General features: G+C 41.7%; 1 protein-coding gene across 1 annotated transcript in view; it reads left to right on the top strand.

The window, feature by feature from the left end:
- The first annotated feature begins 826 nt into the window (after positions 1-826).
- Positions 827-21,591, top strand: part of LOC106580990 (protocadherin-16) — a 233,531-nt gene continuing 212,766 nt past the window's right edge. The window contains 1 exon segment of the mRNA XM_045703726.1: positions 827-1,295. The gene's annotated coding sequence lies outside the window, so the exon portion shown is untranslated.

Raw genomic sequence — 21,591 nt, 5'->3', positions numbered from 1 at the left:
TTTACTGGGTGACTTTCACTTTTACTTGAGTCATTTTCTATGAAGGTATCTTTACTTTTACTCAAGTATGACAATCGGGTACTTTTTCCAACACTGTGGATCAGGAACCTAGAGTGGTATCATAGTCTGTGTCCCAAATGTCACCCTATGCATAGTGCATAACTTTTGATAAGCACCCTATTTCCTTGGTAGTGCACTACTTTAGACCAGTAGTCCAATATATAAAGCATAGGGTGCCATTTGGGACATAACCCAGTAGTCTGGCTCTCTCTTCTCTCTGTTCTTTATTTTATAACAGGGATGTGTCTGTCTGGGCATTCTACATATTCTATTGAAGTCGTTCACACCCTTTATTGTCTGAGAGGGAAACCCCTTCTGTTCTCATAACAATGTCAAACTTGTCATGGAGGTCTACTGTAGCATAATTTTGGTATGGTCCAAATGCCCCTTTTCTTTTTCAGTGATGATGTGTAATATTTGTTGATGACAAATATGTTGTTAATGACAAATATTTTGCTAATCAATTACATAATTGTGTTTCTGAAACATTGAATTTACTTCACTATGCCAAAAAGGTCCTTTACCGAATAAAGCTGGGTCAGAGTAGCCCAATCAGCTCATCAGGTTTGAGATATTTAGAACCCAAAGACATTCTGATGATATACACTTCCCTTTTACATAGCTTGGTGGCACCAGAGTTCAGAATTCTCCACCTCTCCTCTCTTCTCTGCTCTCTCCGTGGCATCTCTTTAGCACAGCGCTGTCAAACAACATAACCGTACACTTCTTCACTTGTTGAGTAAATTAGCCCAATCTGAAGGAGGGCCGTCCATAGCAATAGAGAGGTGTCGGGTTTCACTCCGTGCACCGGGAGGCAGCAGCTGCTCTGCAACTAGACGCTCCAAGTAACGGTTAGTGTGGATGCTGTCCCGATGCGGAGAAGTTGATAACGTTCTGACTACAACATTTAAACCAAAGAAAGGAAACGTTCGCGTAAAAAGTTATTTTGAATTGCCTATCCCTCGTTACCTGACAAGGAATAGGGTACAGAAGAAATCACAAGAGGAGGTTGCTGGAGAGAAAACGCGTTCTCCACCCAAAAGGATACTTTCTGAAGGATAACGCTGTCTTTCTGAAATGGATATTATTTAGGGGGGTTTTGACTTTAATTTAGATTTGTACTCTTGTCTTTTTTACTCCACAAGGGATTTGTTTGAAGAAGCGACCGTTAATAGTTGGGATATTTGCTAACAGACGTGCGTGCGCTCAAAGAGGCAGAGAAGAAGCAGATGAATGTAAGTCCCTGTTGCGGTGTTTTACTACAGTCGAATGTCTGTCTCACCTCGCTAGATGAAGACAACGTGGTAATAATTATACATTGTTGAGATACATTTGATACATTGTTGCGATACGTTCATACATTGTTATACACTGAACTAGTTGCATGGACGTTTTATTAGGCTAAAGCTTGAGAGTACATCTTAGCACGGTTGTCATGTCCAGAATAGAGACTATTTTCAAGCTTGGAGGCTTTTAAAGCTGAATAATTTATTTTGTCTTGTTCTTTTTCTTCTTTTTAATACACTTTTTGTACTCTTGGGTCCAAAGTGCAAAAATAAGGTTTGTAGAATTGACTCCAGGAAATTAGTTTAAACATCTTTATTTGGGGTATTTGACGCTGATATTTTATACAGTTATCACGTTTACTCTCAACTTAATTTTTACACTTAAATTGATTTATATTTGAAAACTCAGCAGGACCTATGGACGGGACAGCTCTCAGTGATGTTTAGGTCTTGTCACATTATGTATAGGCTGATGATTATCCCGACTAGTGAAACTGCTATCGACAGGCAGGCAGAACGGTGGAACCGCTGCCTGAATAGTGATTCTCATTTTAACCCAAACCATCTGGCCCTGACAGAGTGCTCTCCTCTCCTCTCCGCTGCTCTCTAACTCTGGGATTTTGCTTCCCTCTGTGGGGGCAAGCACTTATTTCAGACGGCATAACACTAGGCTTCTGCTGCCAACTCTCCACGAGGGGGGAGCTTTAAGTCTTGGATGTAGAATGGAGAAAAGAAATATGCATATGTAGGCTATTTAACAATAGGCCCTACATTATATTGCATTGTATGCGAGAAAAGAGAACACGAGGACAATGTTCCCCTATCATAGACTGTAGGATCTATAGCTCTAGCTGAGGTCCTAAACTGTAGGTTATCATAAACTGTAGGATCTATAGCTCTAGCTGAGGTTCTAAACTGTAGGTTATCATAGACTGTAGGATCTATAGCTCTAGCTGAGATTCTAAACTGTAGGTTATCATAGACTGTAGGATCTATAGCTCTAGCTGAGGTCCTAAACTGTAGGTTATCATAGACTGTAGGATCTATAGCTCTAGCTGAGGTCCTAAACTGTAGGTTATCATAGACTGTAGGATCTATAGCTCTAGCTGAGATCCTAAACTGTAGGTTATCATAGACTGTAGGATCTATAGCTCTAGCTGAGATCCTAAACTGTAGGTTATCATAGACTGTAGGATCTATAGCTCTAGCTGAGGTCCTAAACTGTAGGTTATCATAGACTGTAGGATCTATAGCTCTAGCTGAGATCCTAAACTGTAGGTTATCATAGACTGTAGGATCTATAGCTCTAGCTGAGATCCTAAACTGTAGGTTATCATAGACTGTGGGATCTATAGCTCTAGCTGAGGTCCTAAACTGTAGGTTATCATAGACTGTAGGATCTATAGCTCTAGCTGAGGTCCTAAACTGTAGGTTATCATAGACTGTAGGATCTATAGCTCTAGCTGAGGTCCTAAACTGTAGGTTATCATAGACTGTAGGATCTATAGCTCTAGCTGAGGTCCTAAACTGTAGGTTATCATAGACTGTAGGATCTATAGCTCTAGCTGAGATTCTAAACTGTAGGTTATCATAGACTGTAGGATCTATAGCTCTAGCTGAGGTCCTAAACTGTAGGTTATCATAGACTGTAGGATCTATAGCTCTAGCTGAGGTCCTAAACTGTAGGTTATCATAGACTGTAGGATCTATAGCTCTAGCTGAGATCCTAAACTGTAGGTTATCATAGACTGTAGGATCTATAGCTCTAGCTGAGATCCTAAACTGTAGGTTATCATAGACTGTAGGATCTATAGCTCTAGCTGAGGTCCTAAACTGTAGGTTATCATAGACTGTAGGATCTATAGCTCTAGCTGAGATCCTAAACTGTAGGTTATCATAGACTGTAGGATCTATAGCTCTAGCTGAGATCCTAAACTGTAGGTTATCATAGACTGTAGGATCTATAGCTCTAGCTGAGGTCCTAAACTGTAGGTTATCATAGACTGTAGGATCTATAGCTCTAGCTGAGGTCCTAAACTGTAGGTTATCATAGACTGTAGGATCTATAGCTCTAGCTGAGATCCTAAACTGTAGGTTATCATAGACTGTAGGATCTATAGCTCTAGCTGAGATCCTAAACTGTAGGTTATCATAGACTGTAGGATCTATAGCTCTAGCTGAGATCCTAAACTGTAGGTTATCATAGACTGTAGGATCTATAGCTCTAGCTGAGGTCCTAAACTGTAGGTTATCATAGACTGTAGGATCTATAGCTCTAGCTGAGGTCCTAAACTGTAGGTTATCATAGACTGTAGGATCTATAGCTCTAGCTGAGGTCCTAAACTGTAGGTTATCATAGACTGTAGGATCTATAGCTCTAGCTGAGGTCCTAAACTGTAGGTTATCATAGACTGTAGGATCTATAGCTCTAGCTGAGATCCTAAACTGTAGGTTATCATAGACTGTAGGATCTATAGCTCTAGCTGAGATCCTAAACTGTAGGTTATCATAGACTGTAGGATCTATAGCTCTAGCTGAGATCCTAAACTGTAGGTTATCATAGACTGTAGGATCTATAGCTCTAGCTGAGATCCTAAACTGTAGGTTATCATAGACTGTAGGATCTATAGCTCTAGCTGAGATCCTAAACTGTAGGTTATCATAGACTGTAGGATCTATAGCTCTAGCTGAGATCCTAAACTGTAGGTTATCCTATTTCAACATTTTGAACTTTTTGAAAAAACTTTCCAAGCAAAAACGAATTATGTAACAAAAAATGACACATCGATAGAACTACATATTTCTAGCTGCCCTTGCTTTGCCAGTTAATATCATTTAAGACATTTTAAAAGAAGTCAAAGAGTCACACAATCACACACCACTAATATGATTATAACAAAAACACATCAAACCTTTAAAGCGATCGGTCGTGGTTTTCCAAAATGATTGAGAAAGTAATATTATGTTTTAGATTAGAATTCAAATCTGTGGTAGGCTACCCGTCATGGTCCATACTGTTTTAGATTAGAATTCAAATCTGTGGTAGGCTACCCGTCATGGTCCATACTGTTTTAGATTAGAATTCAAATCTGTGGTAGGCTACCCGTCATGGTCCATCCTGTTTTAGATTAGAATTCAAATCTGTGGTAGGCTACCCGTCATGGTCCATACTGTTTTAGATTAGAATTCAAATCTGTGGTAGGCTACCCGTCATGGTCCATACTGTTTTAGATTAGAATTCAAATCTGTGGTAGGCTACCCGTCATGGTCCATCCTGTTTTAGATTAGAATTCAAATCTGTGGTAGGCTACCCGTCATGGTCCATCCTGTTTTAGATTAGAATTCAAATCTGTGGTAGGCTACCCGTCATGGTCCATCCTGTTTTAGATTAGAATTCAAATCTGTGGTAGGCTACCCGTCATGCTCCATCCTGTTTTAGATTAGAATTCAAATCTGTGGTAGACTACCCGTCATGGTCCATCCTGTTTTAGATTAGAATTCAAATCTGTGGTAGGCTACCCGTCATGCTCCATACTGCTTTAGATTAGAATTCAAATCTGTGTTAGGCTACCCGTCATGGTCCATCCTGTTTTAGATTAGAATTCAAATCTGTGGTAGGCTACCCGTCATGGTCCATACTGTTTTAGATTAGAATTCAAATCTGTGGTAGGCTACCCGTCATGGTCCATACTGTTTTAGATTAGAATTCAAATCTGTGGTAGTCTACCCGTCATGGTCCATACTGTTTCAGATTAGAATTCAAATCTGTGGTAGGCTACCCGTCATGGTCCATCCTGTTTTAGATTAGAATTCAAATCTGTGGTAGGCTACCCGTTATGGTCCATACTGTTTTAGATTAGAATTCAAATCTGTGGTAGGCTACCCGTCATGGTCCATACTGTTTTAGATTAGAATTCAAATCTGTGGTAGGCTACCCGTCATGGTCCATACTGTTTTAGATTAGAATTAAAATCTGTGGTAGGCTACCCGTCATGGTCCATCCTGTTTTAGATTAGAATTCAAATCTGTGGTAGGCTACCCGTCATGGTCCATCCTGTTTTAGATTAGAATTCAAATCTGTGGTAGGCTACCCGTCATGGTCCATACTGTTTTAGATTAGAATTCAAATCTGTGGTGGGCTACCCGTCATGGTCCATACTGTTTTAGATTAGAATTCAAATCTGTGGTAGGCTACCCGTCATGGTCCATACTGTTTTAGAGCACATTTTCATTGGCAGCGTCACCATAACCAACAGCATCAATCTCAACCAATTAGTTTAATAATACTCTCTCCACCTGTCAAATAATTCCCTAGGGTGTCACTCCACTGTATTTGGTGTCCTTCCCAAATGGCACCCTATTCCCTATATAGTGCACTTTATAGGGCACTGGTCAAAAGTAGGCTAGTGCACTATATAGGGAACAAGGTGCCATTGGGTCTTTTTTTCTTTCCCCTCTCTCTACAAAACATTCCTCTCAAATTGTTTTATCCATGTAATTCTATTGTTGGCTGGGGTGTAATGCTGTGCCATTGTGACATTATTCAGTGTTCGTCCTGTACTACAATCTGACAGTCAGAAGGTTGTAGTAGGTTATGTTCATTACAGTGTCAACAGGGCTCTGTTTATTAGGGTGTGAAGGGAATCACTGAGTTCCTTGCAATCCTTTCACAAATGTCTAATTAATTAATTTGATCTGAATTGGGTTCCATATCCCTAAACAGGTTGTTTGCACTTGAAATGGCACCCTATTCTTTTATAGTGCATTACTTTTGACCAGAGCCTACAGGTCTCATCTCATAGGCTCATAGCCCATATTCTCTGACCATAAGACTCTGGTCTAAAGTAATGCACTAGATATGGGGAATAAGGTATCCTTCCGGACTCAGCCTCTATCTGTTAGTATGCTGGTTTCCATGGTGCTCCTGAGTCATCCTCCTTCTCTATTGTCCTGGAGCACTGTCTGGAAGACCAGTATGCTGACGTTCCTCCCTTCTTTTCTCTCTCTCCTCCCTCCTTCCCTCTCTCTCCACCCATTCATCAGTTAAATCACTATGTTGGGGTTTTCCCTCCTGGGTGTCAGTGTTGTGTCAAAGCACCCTGCAACACGTTGTGGTTGTTGTCACATCGTTGTCACATCGTTGTCACGTCGTTGTCACATCGTTGTCACGTCGTTGTCACATCGTTGTCACGTCGTTGTCACATCGTTGTCACGTCGTTGTCACATCGTTGTCACATCGTATCCATTTTGAGGGGAGGGCCAAGGCACATTCCTGGTCCTCATCGATAATAATAATAGTTGAGGTAACAATGACAGTCATTAGCCCCCGCTGCTGAGGAATGCCAAATATATCTCATATCAGTGAAGCTCCATGTGAGATAGATAGCTCATTGTATCATTTGGTGTTCTCTTATAGAAACAGAGGGCATGCCAAAAGTCTGTGCTAGCTCACTGAGTTAAAGCCTACAGGATCTTTGGAGGCATGAGTGCTAGGTGCATCGTCTAAGAGTGCTTTGATGATGGGCCATTCATTTCCTGAATATGATTTTGCAAGCAGCCATTGGTTACATCTGATGTGTTCCAATCAAAGGAGACTAAAGCCAAGGAAAGAGTTGTGCTAAAGCCAATCACAGTAGAGTGGCTGGACTGAGGAGAAAAACTGTATACAGTTTACAAAGAAAACAGTGATGGAAATGATGCAGAATTGTTGGATGAAACCGCAGCCGAAATCCTCGGAGGGGCTTTTATGACAATCCAATGATTATGTCATCAGTCATGTCCCAGAAGATCCATGATGAAGTAATTATTTGACTCTATTTTCAGTGTGCCTGGGGTGATGATGAGCATGAAGGGTTTATAACATACTGTATGGAGGGAATGAACACAACAGCATGCCAGAGCCAAGACTTTCTGATTGATTTCCTGGTTGTTGTTTTTTACAGCCGTAACAGAGAAGTATATATTAACATCGTGTGAAGGCTAACTACAGTAATAACAGAGGTATGCAGCTACATTGTACTTTGAAAGTGTCTAGCTCAGTCTTTGATGGTCATATCTACTTGGCAGTCTCTAGTCTTGGTCTGACACAGCAAAGCCAATCATTTATGGGTGTTCTGGTTGTTTTTGTCAGGATTGTTGTAACAACACAGCCAGAAAACGTTCCTCTAAGACTGACCAGGCAGGCCCTAGAATGCATCCCAAATGGCACATAGGTCCTGGTCAAAAGTAATGTACTAGATAGGGAATGGGTGCCATTTGGGACGCAGACCTTGTTTTGGCTCCTGGTGTGGTTTGTCATAGTTTTACTGGCCCCTGGTGTAACAGAGCATGTTTCCCCCAAGACAGAGAGTCGTGGAGCATCTGCTCAGTAGACGAGTTGGCCAGTGGAGCCAGTGGAGCCTTTGTGTCTCTGGACTGGCTTTCCCATCATGGACCAGGGGTGAGGGGTGTGTACAGTACACACACAAACACACGCAGGCTAGTGGTTTCAGGAGACTCTACCTACCTACAGTACCTACAGCTAGGTGTTTATAGGCCCATCATCGTCAGTGTTTCAGACACTTAGATTGAAGTTAAGATTAGACAATGATTTCACAAGGCATGATCTGCTTAGCATGTGTCTGTTATGATAGTATGATGCCAAACATCTGTTAGTATGAACTATGAATGGTTGGTAGTAAGTTCATCTTTAGAACATCTACCTCTCCCAACGTCAGCAAAACAAAGGAGTTGATGTTGACTTCAGGAAGCAGAGGAGGTAACATGCCCCGATTCACATCAATGGGACTGCAGTAGAGAGAGTCATGAGTTTTAAGTTCCTCTGTGTCCACATCACAGAGGACTTGTCATGGACCAACAACACCACCACCATCTTGTCAAGAGGGTGCAAAGCATCTCTGCTCGTCCTGACCGGCTGTATCACGGCCTGGTACGGGAATTGCTCCTTCCATGACCTCAAGGCCCTCCAGCAGGTGGTGAAGACGGCCCAGTTCATCACTGGGACGGTGCTCCCACCCATCCAGAAAATCTACTTGAAACGGTGTCTGAGGAAGACCCACAGCATCATCCAGGACCCCACACACCCCAGCCACGAGCTGTTCACTCCCTTACTGTTGGGCAGACTGTATCGGATCATGAGGTCTGATACCAACAGGCTCAGAGACAGTTTCAATCTGCAAGCCATCAGACTGCTGAACACTTGAACTGGACTGACCACCTGCTCTGATTCTCCACACCTTAGCACACATGCACTCACTCATGCACACACCCACACAGACATACACACACAGACACATACACTCATGCTACCAGACTATTATTATACTGCTTAGTTATTACACTGGCCTCCATCCCCCCTTCCCCCAAACACTTGTAAATATTGGACTATACATTGTGTATTATACTTATACTAAAATGTTTATTCTATTCTACTGAGCCATTTACTTTATGTTCGTATTCTTATCTTTTATTATTTATTGTTGTTGCATTGTCAAAAGGAACCTGCAAGTAAGCATTTCATTGGACGGTGCATACCATGTGTATCCTGTACATATGACTAATACAACTTGAAACTGAAACTGAGAAGATGCTAGAAGATAAATAACAGACCTATCTAAGATGTCACAACAGATAACTTCGGTCAGTTGCGTTTAACATCAGTTAGTATGACACAGTCTATTACAGTAGTATGAATTGCACAGTTTATATTTGATGACGAGATTAGTTCATCTTGTGATTGTGTTAACTAGGGATAATAACAGACCTATATGTTGACACAACAGATAACTGTAGTAATAGCTAGCTAATGAAGCTGCCAGTTGAGGACTTGTGAGGCGTCTGTTTCTCAAACTAGACACTCTAATGTACTTGTCCTCTTGCTCAGTTGTGCACCGGGGCCTCCCAATCCTCTTTCTATTCTGGTTAGAGCCAGTTTGCGCTGTTCTGTGAAGGGACTAGTACACAGTGTTGTACGAGATCTTCAGTTTCTCACATGGAATAGCCTTCATTTCTCAGAACAAGAATAGACTGACGAGTTTCAGAAGAAAGTTATTTGTTTCTGGACATTTTGAGCCTGTAATCAAACCCACAAATGCTGATGCTCCAAATACTCAATTAGTCTAAAGAAGGCCAGTGTTATTGCTCCTTTAATCAGCACAACAGTTTTCAGCTGTGCTAACATAATTGCAAAAGGGTTTTCTAATCATCAATTAGCCTTTTAAAATGATAAACTTGGATTAGCTAACACAACGTGCCATTGGAACACAGGAGTGATGGTTGCTGATAATGGGCCTCTGTACGCCTATGTAAATATTCCATAAAAAATCATCTGTTTCCAGCTACAATAGTCATTTACAACATTAACAATGTCTACACTGTATTTCTGATCAATTTGATGGTATTTTAATGGACCAAAAAAATAGCTTTTCTTTCAAAAACAAGGAAATTTCTAAGTGACCCCAAACTTTTGAACGGTAGTGTAGGTAGTCAATTGGCCCCTTGACCTGCCCCTTCCCTGGCCCCTTGATCTGCCCGTGTGGAAGCACTTTGTCTGCTGCCCAAATTGCACCGTATTTGTTTTATACTAGTGCACTACTTTTGGTAAGAAATTGTGCACTATAAAGGGAATAGGGTGCCATTTGTGACACATCCCTGACTCTCTGGTCTCCATTGCCACAGTATACAGAAATGTGGCACCTTCGAATGTGGCTCCAGACAGCTCTGTTTCAGCTCAGCCTCAATATACAGTATTCAGAGTGTTTGTGTAGTTTTACTTCATGCATGTCATGTTAATATCCATTCAGTCCGGATTAACAATTCACTCTGTGGTTTCCTTTGTGGAGAGACTCTGGCGCCCCAATTTGCCCCATGCTCCCCTCCCAGCCAAACACTCGGCTCTTCAAGGCTCAGAAGTTTTATTGGAATTAGCTGGTGTCTTGACATGGAATTTGAAGATCATTTTCAGGATTTGTGATCATACTGTCCTGGCTGGTGACTAGCTTTGATTATTCTGTGTCGGCATCCCAATTGGCACCCTATTGCATATAGTGTATCCCAAATGGCACCCTATTACCTATTATATATGGTGCACTACTTTGAACAGAGCCCAATCAGCCCGAGTCAAAGTGTAGGGAATAGGGTGCCATTTGGAACACTGCCTGAGTGTGAAATCTACTCTGAGTTTAGACCTACTGATAAAGCACGGTTCAGAAACAGACCTGTACTTAGTTGGAACAAAGTGTTTTGAAGAGATACGGGGATAATCGGGGGAATATCTTTGAACTTGTGCTTTGACTAGCTTTACTTTTGTTTAACGGAAATATCTCTTATCAAACATCTGTTATGATGAGGTTTGAGTTTTTCCAAGATTAAAGGAAGTTAAGATTAAGATTTACAAGATTAAATGAAGTTCTTATATGAGTCTCATTGATCATCTTATTCCCAAGCACTGCTTTACTTCTGCTAAATATTTCACTTTCTTCTTCTCTCCTATGAATTATTCACAAAACTATGAACAAATATTGTATTTACAGAGATAAGCCTATATCATATCTCAGTAATCTCTGTTATGTGATTGCAGCATTGAGAGGCTTAATCAGTAATAATTGCATGTTCTTACACTTGGAAGAATTGGACGCCTCTCAAGTCGTTGTCTGTTCGCACATTCTTACACTGATACCCCAACACACACACACACACACACACACACACACACACACACACACACACACACACACACACACACACACACACACACACACACACCCCTACCTATATTTACAGTACTGTACATAGCTACTAGAGGTCGACCGATTATGATTTTTCAATACCGATACCGATTATTGGAGGACCAAAGGCCGATACCGATTAATCGGACGATTTTTTAAAATTTTGTTTGTATTAATGACAATTACATCAATACTGAATGAACACTTATATTAACTTAATATAATACATCAATAAAATCAATTTAGTCTCACAAAATAATGAAACATGTTCAATTTGGTTTAAATAATGCAAAAACAAAGTGTTGGAGAAGAAAGTAAAAGTGCAATATGTGCCATGTAAAAAAGCTAACATTTAAGTTCCTTGCTCAGAACATGAGAACATATGAAAGCTGGTGGTTCCTTTTAACATGAGTCTTCAATATTCCCAGGTAAGAAGTTTTAGGTTGTAGTTATTATAGGAATTATAGGACTATTTCTCTCTATACGATTTGTATTTCATATACCTTTGACTATTGGATGTTCTTATAGACACTTTAGTATTGCCAGTGTAACAGTATAGCTTCCGTCCCTCTCCTCGCTCCTACCTGGGCTCGAACCAGGAACACATCGACAACAGCCACCCTCGAAGCAGCGTTACCCATGCAGAGCAAGGGGAACAACTACTCCACGTCTCAGAGCGAGTGACGTTTGAAACGCTATTAGCGCACACCCCGCTAACTAGCTAGCCATTTCACATCGGTTACACCAGCCTAATCTCGGGAGTTGATAGGCTTGAAGTCATAAACAGCACAATGCTTGAAGCATTGCGAAGAGCTGCTGGCAAACGCATGAAAGTGCTGTTTGAATGAATGCTTACGAGCCTGCTGGTGCCTACCATCGCTCAGTCAGACTGATCTATCAAATCATAGACTTAATTAGAACATAATAACACACAGAAATACGAGCCTTTGGTCATTAAAATGGTAGAATCCGGAAACTATCATTTCGAAAACAAAACGTTTATTCTTTCAGTGAAATACGGAACCGTTCCGTATTTTATCTAATGGATGGCATCCCTAAGTCTAAATATTGCTGTTACATTGTACAAACTTCAATGTTATGTCATAATTAATTACGGCCTTTGTTAGGAATAAATGGACTTCACACAGTTCGCAATGAGCCAGGCGGCCCAAACTGCTGCATATACCCTGACTGCTTGCACGGAACGCAAGAGAAGTGACACAATTTCCCTAGTTATAAGAAATTCATGTTAGCAGGCAATATTAACTAAATATGCAGGTTAAAAAATATATACTTGTGTATTGATTTTAAAGAAAGGCATTGATGTTTATGGTTAGGTACATTGGTGCAACGACAGTGCTTTTTTCACATGTGCACTTGTTAAATCATCACCCGTTTGTCGAAGTAGGCTGTGATTCAATGATAAATTAACAGGCACCGCATCGATTATATGCAACGCAGGACACACAAGATAAGCTAGTAATATCATCAACCATGTGTAGTTAACTAGTGATTGTGTTAAGATTTATTGTTTTTTATAAGATAAGTTTAATGCTAGCTAGCAACTTACCTTGGCTCCTTGCTGCCCTCGCGTAACAGGTAGTCAGCCTGCCACGCAGGCTCCTTGTGGAGTGCAATGTAAGGCAGGTGGTTAGAGCATTGGACTAGTAACCGGAAGGTTGCAAAAACGAATCCCCGAGCTGACAAGGTAAAAATCTGTCGTTCTGCCCCTGAACAAGGCAGTTAACCCACCGTTCCTAGGCCGTCATTGAAAATAAGAATGTGTTCTTAACTGACTTGCCTAGTTAAATAAAGGTGTATAAAAAAATATATATATATAAAAAAATCGGTGTCCAAAAATACCTATTACCGATTGTTATGAAAACTTAAAATCGGCCATAATAAATCGGCCATTCCGATTAATCGGTCGACCTCTAATAGCTTCCTCAATTACCTTGCACCCCTGCACATCGACTCAGTACTGTTTTTTTACTCTTTATTTTTATTCGGTATTCATGGTGTATTTATTCCACGTGTCACTATTCAAATGTTTTATTTAAATGTTTATCTTATCTTTAACTCTTCATTGTTTGAAAAGTAAGTAAGCATTTCACTGTTAGTCTATACCTAAAATATTATTATTTGAAATAGCACCCTGTTCCCTAAATAGTGTACTACTTTTGACCAGGGCACATACCCCATAGGGCTCTGGTCAAAAGTAGTGCACTATCTGGGGAATAGGATGCCATGTGGGACACAATCGTGGTTCAGGAGATGAAACAGGCTGGTAGTAGATGGATCATCTGGGATTGTTTCATCTGTGGGCAGCGCTGCTGTTCACTCTGTTTGACAGTGGCCTTTATTTCAGATTGTTTAGCTCTGAACTCTGGCACCCTTCTGTGACGTGGAGACTCAGGCTAATGGAGGACGGCAGCAGCGTTTGTTTAGACAGATTATGTGTCTCAGATCTGCTTCCCAAATATCACCCTGTTCCCTATTTAGTGCACTACTTTTGACCAGGGCCCGTCAAAAGTAGTGCTCTATGTAGAGAATAAGGTGCTATTTGGGACGCAGCCAGAATGTGACCCCTCTCCCACTGAAGGACTGCGGCACAGTAAAGACTCATTCTGCTTTCAGCGATGTGAAATCAATTGGTGCAAGCAGGTTAATAACACTTAAAGGTTATTTAAAAAACCTGCTTTTATTTGAAAATGAGGCATGTTTTCCATTCACAGTGCAGTCCAGAGCAGATACTGCGGCAGTTAACAAAGTAGCCGTGTCCATATTTTCTTTAGCCTTGAACTGGGCCATTTTCTATAATTAGGGGCCACATGTGCTGTGTGTGTGTGTGTGTGTGTGTGTGTGTGTGTGTGTGTGTGTGTGTGTGTGTGTGTGTGTGTGTGTGTGTGTGTGTGTGTGTGTGTGTGTGTGTGTGTGTGTGTGTGTGTGCGTCCGTGCGTATGTCTGAGCGTGCGTGTGTGTGTCTGTGCATGCGCTCGGTAAGTGTGTTGCTTTGCTGTGAGATTAGACAGCAACAGTTGAGGATCACCTGCAAAATAGGTGGTCATTATTTAACAGTACAGGTAATGTTCAAGACTGAATCATGATACAAAATACATTGTTTATGAAAAATAGTAGACAAAAACACTTGGTTGAAAAACAATAAACCTAGTTGGCCAAAATAGTAATATTATCTTGAGGACAAAGGCTATGCCCATGAACTCACATACCCGAGCATAATATGTAAGAGCTATTTATTTATTTTACCTTTATTTAACCAGGTAGGCAAGTTGAGAACAAGTTCTCATTTACAACTGCGACCTAGCCAAGATAAAGTAAAGCAGTTCGACACATACAACAACACAGAGTTACACATGGAGTAAAACAAACATACAGTCAATAATACAGTACAAAAACATGTCTATATACAATGTGAGCAAATGAGGTGATGTAAAGGCAATAAAAAGGCCACGGTGGCAAAGTAAATCCAATATAGCAATTAAAAAACACTGGAATTGTAGATTTGCAGTAAGTGAATGTGCAAAGTAGAAATACTGGAGTGCAAGGGAGCAAAATAAATAAATAAATACAGTAGGGGAAAAGGTAGTTGTTTGGGCTATTTATAGATGTGCTATGTACAGGTGCAGTGATCTGTGAGCTGCTCTGACAGCTGGTGCTTAAAGCTAGTGAGGGAGATAAGTGTTTCCAGTTTCAGAGATTTTTGTAGTTCGTTCCAGTCATTGGCAGCAGAGAACTGGAAGGAGAGGCGGCCAAAGGAGGAATTGGCTCTGGGGGTGACCAGTGAAATACACCTGCTGGAGCGCGTGCTACGGGTGGGTGCTGCTATGGTGACCAGCGAGCTGAGATAAGGCGGGACTTTACCTAGCAGGGTCTTGTAGATGACCTGGAACCAGTGGGTTTGGCGACGAGTATGAAGCGAGGGCCAGCCAACGAGAGCGTACAGGTTTCAGTGGTGGGTAGTATATGGGGCTTTGGTGACAAAACGGATGGCACTGTGATAGACTGCATCCAATTTGTTGAGTAGGGTGTTGAAGGCTATTTTGTAAATGACATCGCCGAAGTCGAGGATCGGTACGATGGTCAGTTTTACAAGGGCATGTTTGGCAGCATGAGTGAAGGATGCTTTGTTGTGAAATAGGAAGCCAATTCTAGATTTAACTTTGGATTGGAGATGTTTAATGTGAGTCTGGAAGGAGAGTTTACAGTCTAACCAGACACCTAGGTATTTGTAGTTGTCCACATATTCTAAGTCAGAACCGTCCAGATTAGTGATGCCGGGTGGGTGGGCAGGTGTAGGCAGCAATTGGTTGAAGAGCATGCATTTAGTTTTACTTGTATTTAGGAGCAGTTGGAGGCTACGGAAGGAGAGTTGTATGGCATTGAAGCTCGTCTGGAGGGTAGTTAACACAGTGTCCAAAGAAGGGCCAGAAGTATACAGAACGGTGTCGTCTGCGTAGAGGTCGATCAGAGACTCACCAGCAGCAAGAGCGACATCATTGATGTATACAGAGAAAAGACTTGGCCTAAGAATTGAACCCTGTGGCACCCCCATAGACACTGCCAGAGGCCCAGACAACAGGCCCTCCGATTTGACACACTGTACTCTATCGGAAAAGTAGTTGGTGAACTAGGCGAGGCAATCATTTGAGAAACCGAGGCTGTTGAGTCTGCTGATGAGGATGTGGTGATTGACAGAGTCGAAAGCCTTGGCCAGGTCAATGAATACGGCTGCACAGTATTGTTTCTTATCGATGGCGGTTAAGATATCGTTTAGGACCTTGAGCGTGGCTGAGGTGCACCCATGACCAGCTCTGAAACCAGATTGCATAGTGGAGACGGTACGGTGGGATTCGAAATGGTTGGTGATCTGTTTGTTAACTTGGCTTTCAAAGACCTTAGAAAGGCATGGTAGGATAGATATAGGTCTGTAGCAGTTTGGGTCAAGAGTGTCCCCCCCTTTGAAGAGGGGGATGACCGCAGCTGCTTTCCAATCTTTGGGAATCTCAGACAACACGAAAGAGAGGTTGAACAGGGGTTGGGGTTGCAACAATTTCGGCAGATAATTTTAGAAAGAAAGGGTCCAGATTGTCTAGCCCGGCTGATTTGTAGGGGTCCAGATTTTGCAGCTCTTTCAGAACATCAGCTGACTGGATTTGGGAGAAGGAGAAATGGGGAAGGCTTGGGCGAGTTGCTGTGGGGGGTGCAGTGCTGTTGACCGGGGTAGGGGTAGGGGTAGCCAGGTGGAAAGCATGGCCAGCCGTAGAAAAATGCTTTTTGAAATTCTCAATTATAGTGGATTTATCGGTGGTGACAGAGTTTCCTATCCACAGTGCAGTGGGCAGCTGGGAGGAGGTGCTCATATTCTCCATGGACTTTACAGTGTCCCAGAACTTTTTGGAGTTTGTGTTGCAGGAAGCAAATTTCTGCTTGAAAAAGCTAGCCATGGCTTTTCTAACTGCCTGTGTATATTGGTTTCTAACTTCCCTGAAAAGTTGCATATCACGGGGGCTGTTCGATGCTAATGCAGAATGCCACAGGATATTTTTGTGCTGGTTAAGGGCAGTCAGGTCTGGAGAGAACCAAGGGCTATATCTGTTCCTGGTTCTAAATTTCTTGAATGGGGCATGCTTATTTAAGATGGTGAGAAAGGCATTTTTAAGGAATAACCAGGCATCCTCTACTAACGGGATGAGGTCAATATCCTTCCAGGATACCCGGGCCAGGTCGATTAGAAAGGCCTGTTCGCTGAAGTGTTTCAGGGAGCGTTTGACAGTGATGAGTGGAGGTCGTTTGACCACTGACCCATTACGGATACAGGCAATGAGGCAGTGATTGCTGAGATCTTGGTTGAAAACAGCAGAGGTGTATTTAGAGGGCAAGTTGGTTAGGATGATATCTATGAGGGTGCCCGTGTTTATGGCTTTAGGGTTGTACCTGGTAGGTTCATTGATAATTTGTGTGAGATTGAGGGCAACAAGCTTAGATTGTAGGATGGCCGTGGTGTTAAGCATGTCCCAGTTTAGGTCACCAAGCAGCACGATCTCTGAAGATAGATGGGGGGGCAATCAGTTCACATATGGTGTCCAGAGCACAGCTGGGGGCAGAGGGTGGTCTATAGCAAGCGGCAACAGTGAGAGACTTGTTTTTAGAGAGGTGGATTTTTAAAAGTAGAAGTTCAAATTGTTTGTGTACAGACCTGGATAGTAGGACAGGTTATCTCTGCTGTAGATTGCAACACCGCCCCCTTTGGCCGTTATATCTTGTCTGAAAATGTTGTAGTTAGGGATGGAGATTTCAGAGTTTTAGTATAGTAACAGCAAGGTCTGAGCATCTAACTTCCTACAATTCTGCACATTGTGCCATGGGGCAAAGACAAACATTTGCAATTGTATAACTAATCATGCTATTCTACACATTTTGCCATGAGGCTGAGAGAAAATGTTGCTGTTTTAAAGCTAATTTCCTGCATTTCTACACATTATTGCCATGGGGCAGAGAGAAAAATGTGCCGTTTTACAGCTACTCTCATGCTATTCTAGGGGCAGTAGGTAGCCTAGTGGTTACAGCGTTGGGCCAGTAACTGAAAGGTTGCTAGATCAAATCCCCGAGCTGACAAGGTAAAAATCTGTTGTTCTGCCCCTGAACAAGGCAGTTAACCCACTGTTCCTAGGCCGTCACTGTAAATAAGAATTTGTTCTTAAATGACTAACCTGGTTAAATAAATTAAAAAAAACATTATGAGAAGAAATCCAAGTGTTACATAAAAAGCAGTTTCCATAGATAGAGGACTCATCTTTATATAGGTGACATTATAGCATCTGTAACAGCATTAGCAGCGCCATTGAGGCTGCAACCCATAGGAATCACCACCCAGTTGACTACTTTAAAATGGCGCTGACCATGCTAAAATTACCTTTAGGCCACTAGAGGACTCTATCATTCTCTATGGCAGCTTCCTTGATTGAGGAGACTGAGCATCCTAAAAGGACCTGCCCTATCCTCTCATTTAAACCCATGCATCACCTAAACAGGTACATTCTCAATAATAGTGATTAACACACTTGCAATGGCAATAGTATGGCACTTGTTTTACATAATAATGGGCAACAATTAGCACGTCAAATAATGACATAATATGCATAGACACTAGAGTTTACAATAAACAATGAAAACACCCCGAAACGGGAGAAACCAACTAATGAGCAGGGTTGGGTAGGTTACTTTCTTAATGTAATCCGTTACAGTTACTGCATACCTGTCCAAAATTGTAATCAGTAATGTAACTTTTGGATGACCCAAAATCTGTAACGTAATCTGATTACATTCTGTTACTTTTATATTACTTTCCCCTTAAAAGGCATTAGAAGACAACAAAAATGTATGTTACCAATCGAATGGCATATATTATAGGATAAATCAATGTTAAAGTTTACATAGCTGGCCATATACAGATGTAAAATGTTACTTTATGGGTTGGTTATGTAGGCTTATTCTAACCCATCGCTTTCTACTACATATAATAAAACGATTAGTCTATCAGAATTCCAGTCATTCCAATAAATGTTATTCCCCTTGATCTTCAAGAATAGGACCTGGAAATATGGAAGTATAGGTTAGCCAAATTGTTTTACCTGAGTATAACCCCGAAACTAAGGACTTATTAGCCAGCCCTACTCTGTTGTTTATGATTTTGTTGTCATGGAGGACTGATTGGGCTCATTGATTCGAGTTGAAAATAGTGATCTCTGACTTGAGGTCAGACTCACTCAGGTGGAACAAACTTAAACTTGCACCTTTTTTCAATGCTGATTTGAAGAAATGCTGTCAATGCTGTCATTGAGATAACAGAGGCGTGTCAAAGATTTTTTTTCGCAAACATCCTTTCGTCATTTAAAAGTAACCCTCGAAGTAATCATCTACTTTTCAAAAGTATCTGTAATCTGATTACAATATTTTGGCTGGTAACGTAATGGATTACAGTTACCGTTTTTTGTTGTTGTAATCCCTTACATGTAACGGTTATTCCCCAACCCTGCTAACGAAAGTGGCGCAACCTAAAGCTGTAGGAAACCAGTTCAGCAGCCATGGTGAGTAGGCCTAGAGAAGTTGGTGATACCAATCAAAAGAAATACAAACACTAAACATTTATAAATAAATAAAATGAAAACCAGACTCTTGCTTTTGTGTTCTTATATAATACAAAGCATAATGTTTGAATGAATATCAGGTTAGGAAATGTTTGTAGGCTACCAACAAATCTGAACATTTGTGCGGGGAAACTGAAGGGAAACGTCCCCACCTGGGGATAGCTCTCAGGCACATCATCACGCTCGTTAAGTAATACATCAGAGGTAACGTTTTATAAAGTTTGGAGTAGCTAAGTGTTGTTGGTGTAAGATAAGTGGCTTTAGCTAGAGGTTGATGATTGTAGGCTTTTATTCCTGCATGGTGCTTGATGCGGCCTCCAACTACTTCCTGCTAGGGATTCTGTGGGTGATTTGATTAGAGTAGGCCTAATTCCTCCAGAGTAAACACCTCCTGTGAACTCAGAGAGTGATTCTGTTTAGCATATATGCCTACTAAGACCCAGAGACTATAGTAAAGCAGGAACCATAAAAGTAAAGCTCTGTTAGAGGGAAAAACAGAGTGCGTTCCAAATGACACACCTATTCCCTACATAGTACACTACATTTGACCAGAGCCCTATGCACTATATTGGGAATAGGTCTGGTCAAAAGTAGTGCAGAGTATAGGGAATATAGTGCTGATATGTAGCCAGGACCTGCTGACATGCTTGGCTCAGTTGAGGGGATTTAAAGGGACCTGGGTTAAAACAAGCCTGACCATGTAAAACTGTAAACAAACTGAAACATAGTACATGAAGTATCAACATTAGTAGGGTTTTTGGGCAAAGTTCACACACTAATGCTATTAGACATGATATGAGTATTGAGTCAGTGTATTATTAAATTGGTTGGTTTGAAAGGACATACAGTGCCTTTGGAAAGTATTCAGATCCTTTGACTTTTTCCACATTTTTGTTACGTTACAGCCTTATTCTAAAATGGGTTAAATAGTTTTTTTTTCTCTCGTCAATCTACACACAATACTCCATAATGACAAAGCAAAAACGGTTTTTTATGTTTTGCAAATGTATATAAAAAACAATGAAATATGACATTTACATAAATATTCAGACCCTTTACTCAGTACTTTGTCGAAGCACCTTTAGCAGCGATTACATCCTTGAGTCTTCTTGGATATGACACTACAAGCTTGGCACACCTGTATTCGGAGAGTTTCTTCCATTCTTCTCTGCAGATCCTCTCAAGCTCTGTCAGGTTGGATGGGAAGCATCACGGCACAGCTATTTTCAGGTCTCTCCAGAGATGTTCGATCAGGTTCAAGTCTGAGCTCTGGCTGGGCCACTTAAGGGCATTCAGGGATTTTCCCCGAAGCCACTGCCGTGTTGTCTTGGCTGTGTGCTTAGGGTCTTTGTCCTGTTGGAAGGTGAAACTTCACCCCAGTCTGAGGTCCTGAGAGCTCTGGAGCAGGTTTTCATCAAGAGTCTCTCTGTACTTTGCTCCGTCCATCTTTCCCTCGATCCTGACTAGTCTCCCAGTCCCTGTCGCTGAAACCATCCCCACAGCATGATGCTGCCACCACCATGCTTCACATTAGGGAGGGTGCTTGGTATTCAGGCCAAAGAGTTGAATCTTAGTTTCATCAGACCAGAAAATCTTGTTTCTCATGGTCTGAGTCTTTAGGTGCCTTTTGGCAAACTCCAAGCGGGCTGTCATGTGCCTTTTACTGAGATGTGGCTTCCGACTGGCCACTCTACCATAAAGGCCTGATTGGTGGAGTGCTGCAGAGATGGTTGTCCTTCTGGAAGGTTTTCCAATCTCCACAGAGAAACTCTGGAGCTCTGTCAGAGTGACCATCGGGTTCTTGGTCACCTTCCTGACCAAGGCCCTTCTCCCCTGATTGCACAGTTTGGCCGAGGGGACAGATCTAGGAAGTCTCTTGGTGGTTCCAAACTTCTTCCATTTAAGAATGATGGAGGCCACTGTGTTCTTGGGGACCTTCCATGCTGCAGAAATGTTTTGGTACCCTTCCCCAGATCTGTGCCTCAACACAATCCTGTCTCGGAGCACAATCCTGTCTCGATTTCAAGTCTCATAGCAAAGATTGATGAGGATTTGTATTTATTTAATTCATTTTAGAATGTGTTTATTTATTTTTATTTAACCTTTATTGAACTAGGCAAGTCAGTTAAGAACAAATTCTTATTTACAATGACGGCCTACCCCGGCCAAACCCTAACCTGGACGATGCTGGGCCAATTGTGCGCCGCCCTATGGGACTCCCAATCATGGCCGGTTGTGATACAGCCTGGAATCTAACCAGGGTCTGTAGTGACGCCTCTAGCACTGAGATGCAGTGCCTTAGACCGCTGTGCCACTCGGGAGCACCAGAATAAGGCTGTAACGTAACAAAAT

Source organism: Salmo salar, chromosome ssa20 (genome assembly GCF_905237065.1).
Source record: "Salmo salar chromosome ssa20, Ssal_v3.1, whole genome shotgun sequence".
Classification (NCBI taxonomy): Eukaryota; Metazoa; Chordata; class Actinopteri; order Salmoniformes; family Salmonidae; genus Salmo; species Salmo salar.
Note: the sequence above shows the minus strand (reverse complement) of the source record. Positions and strands in the feature narration are given on the sequence as shown.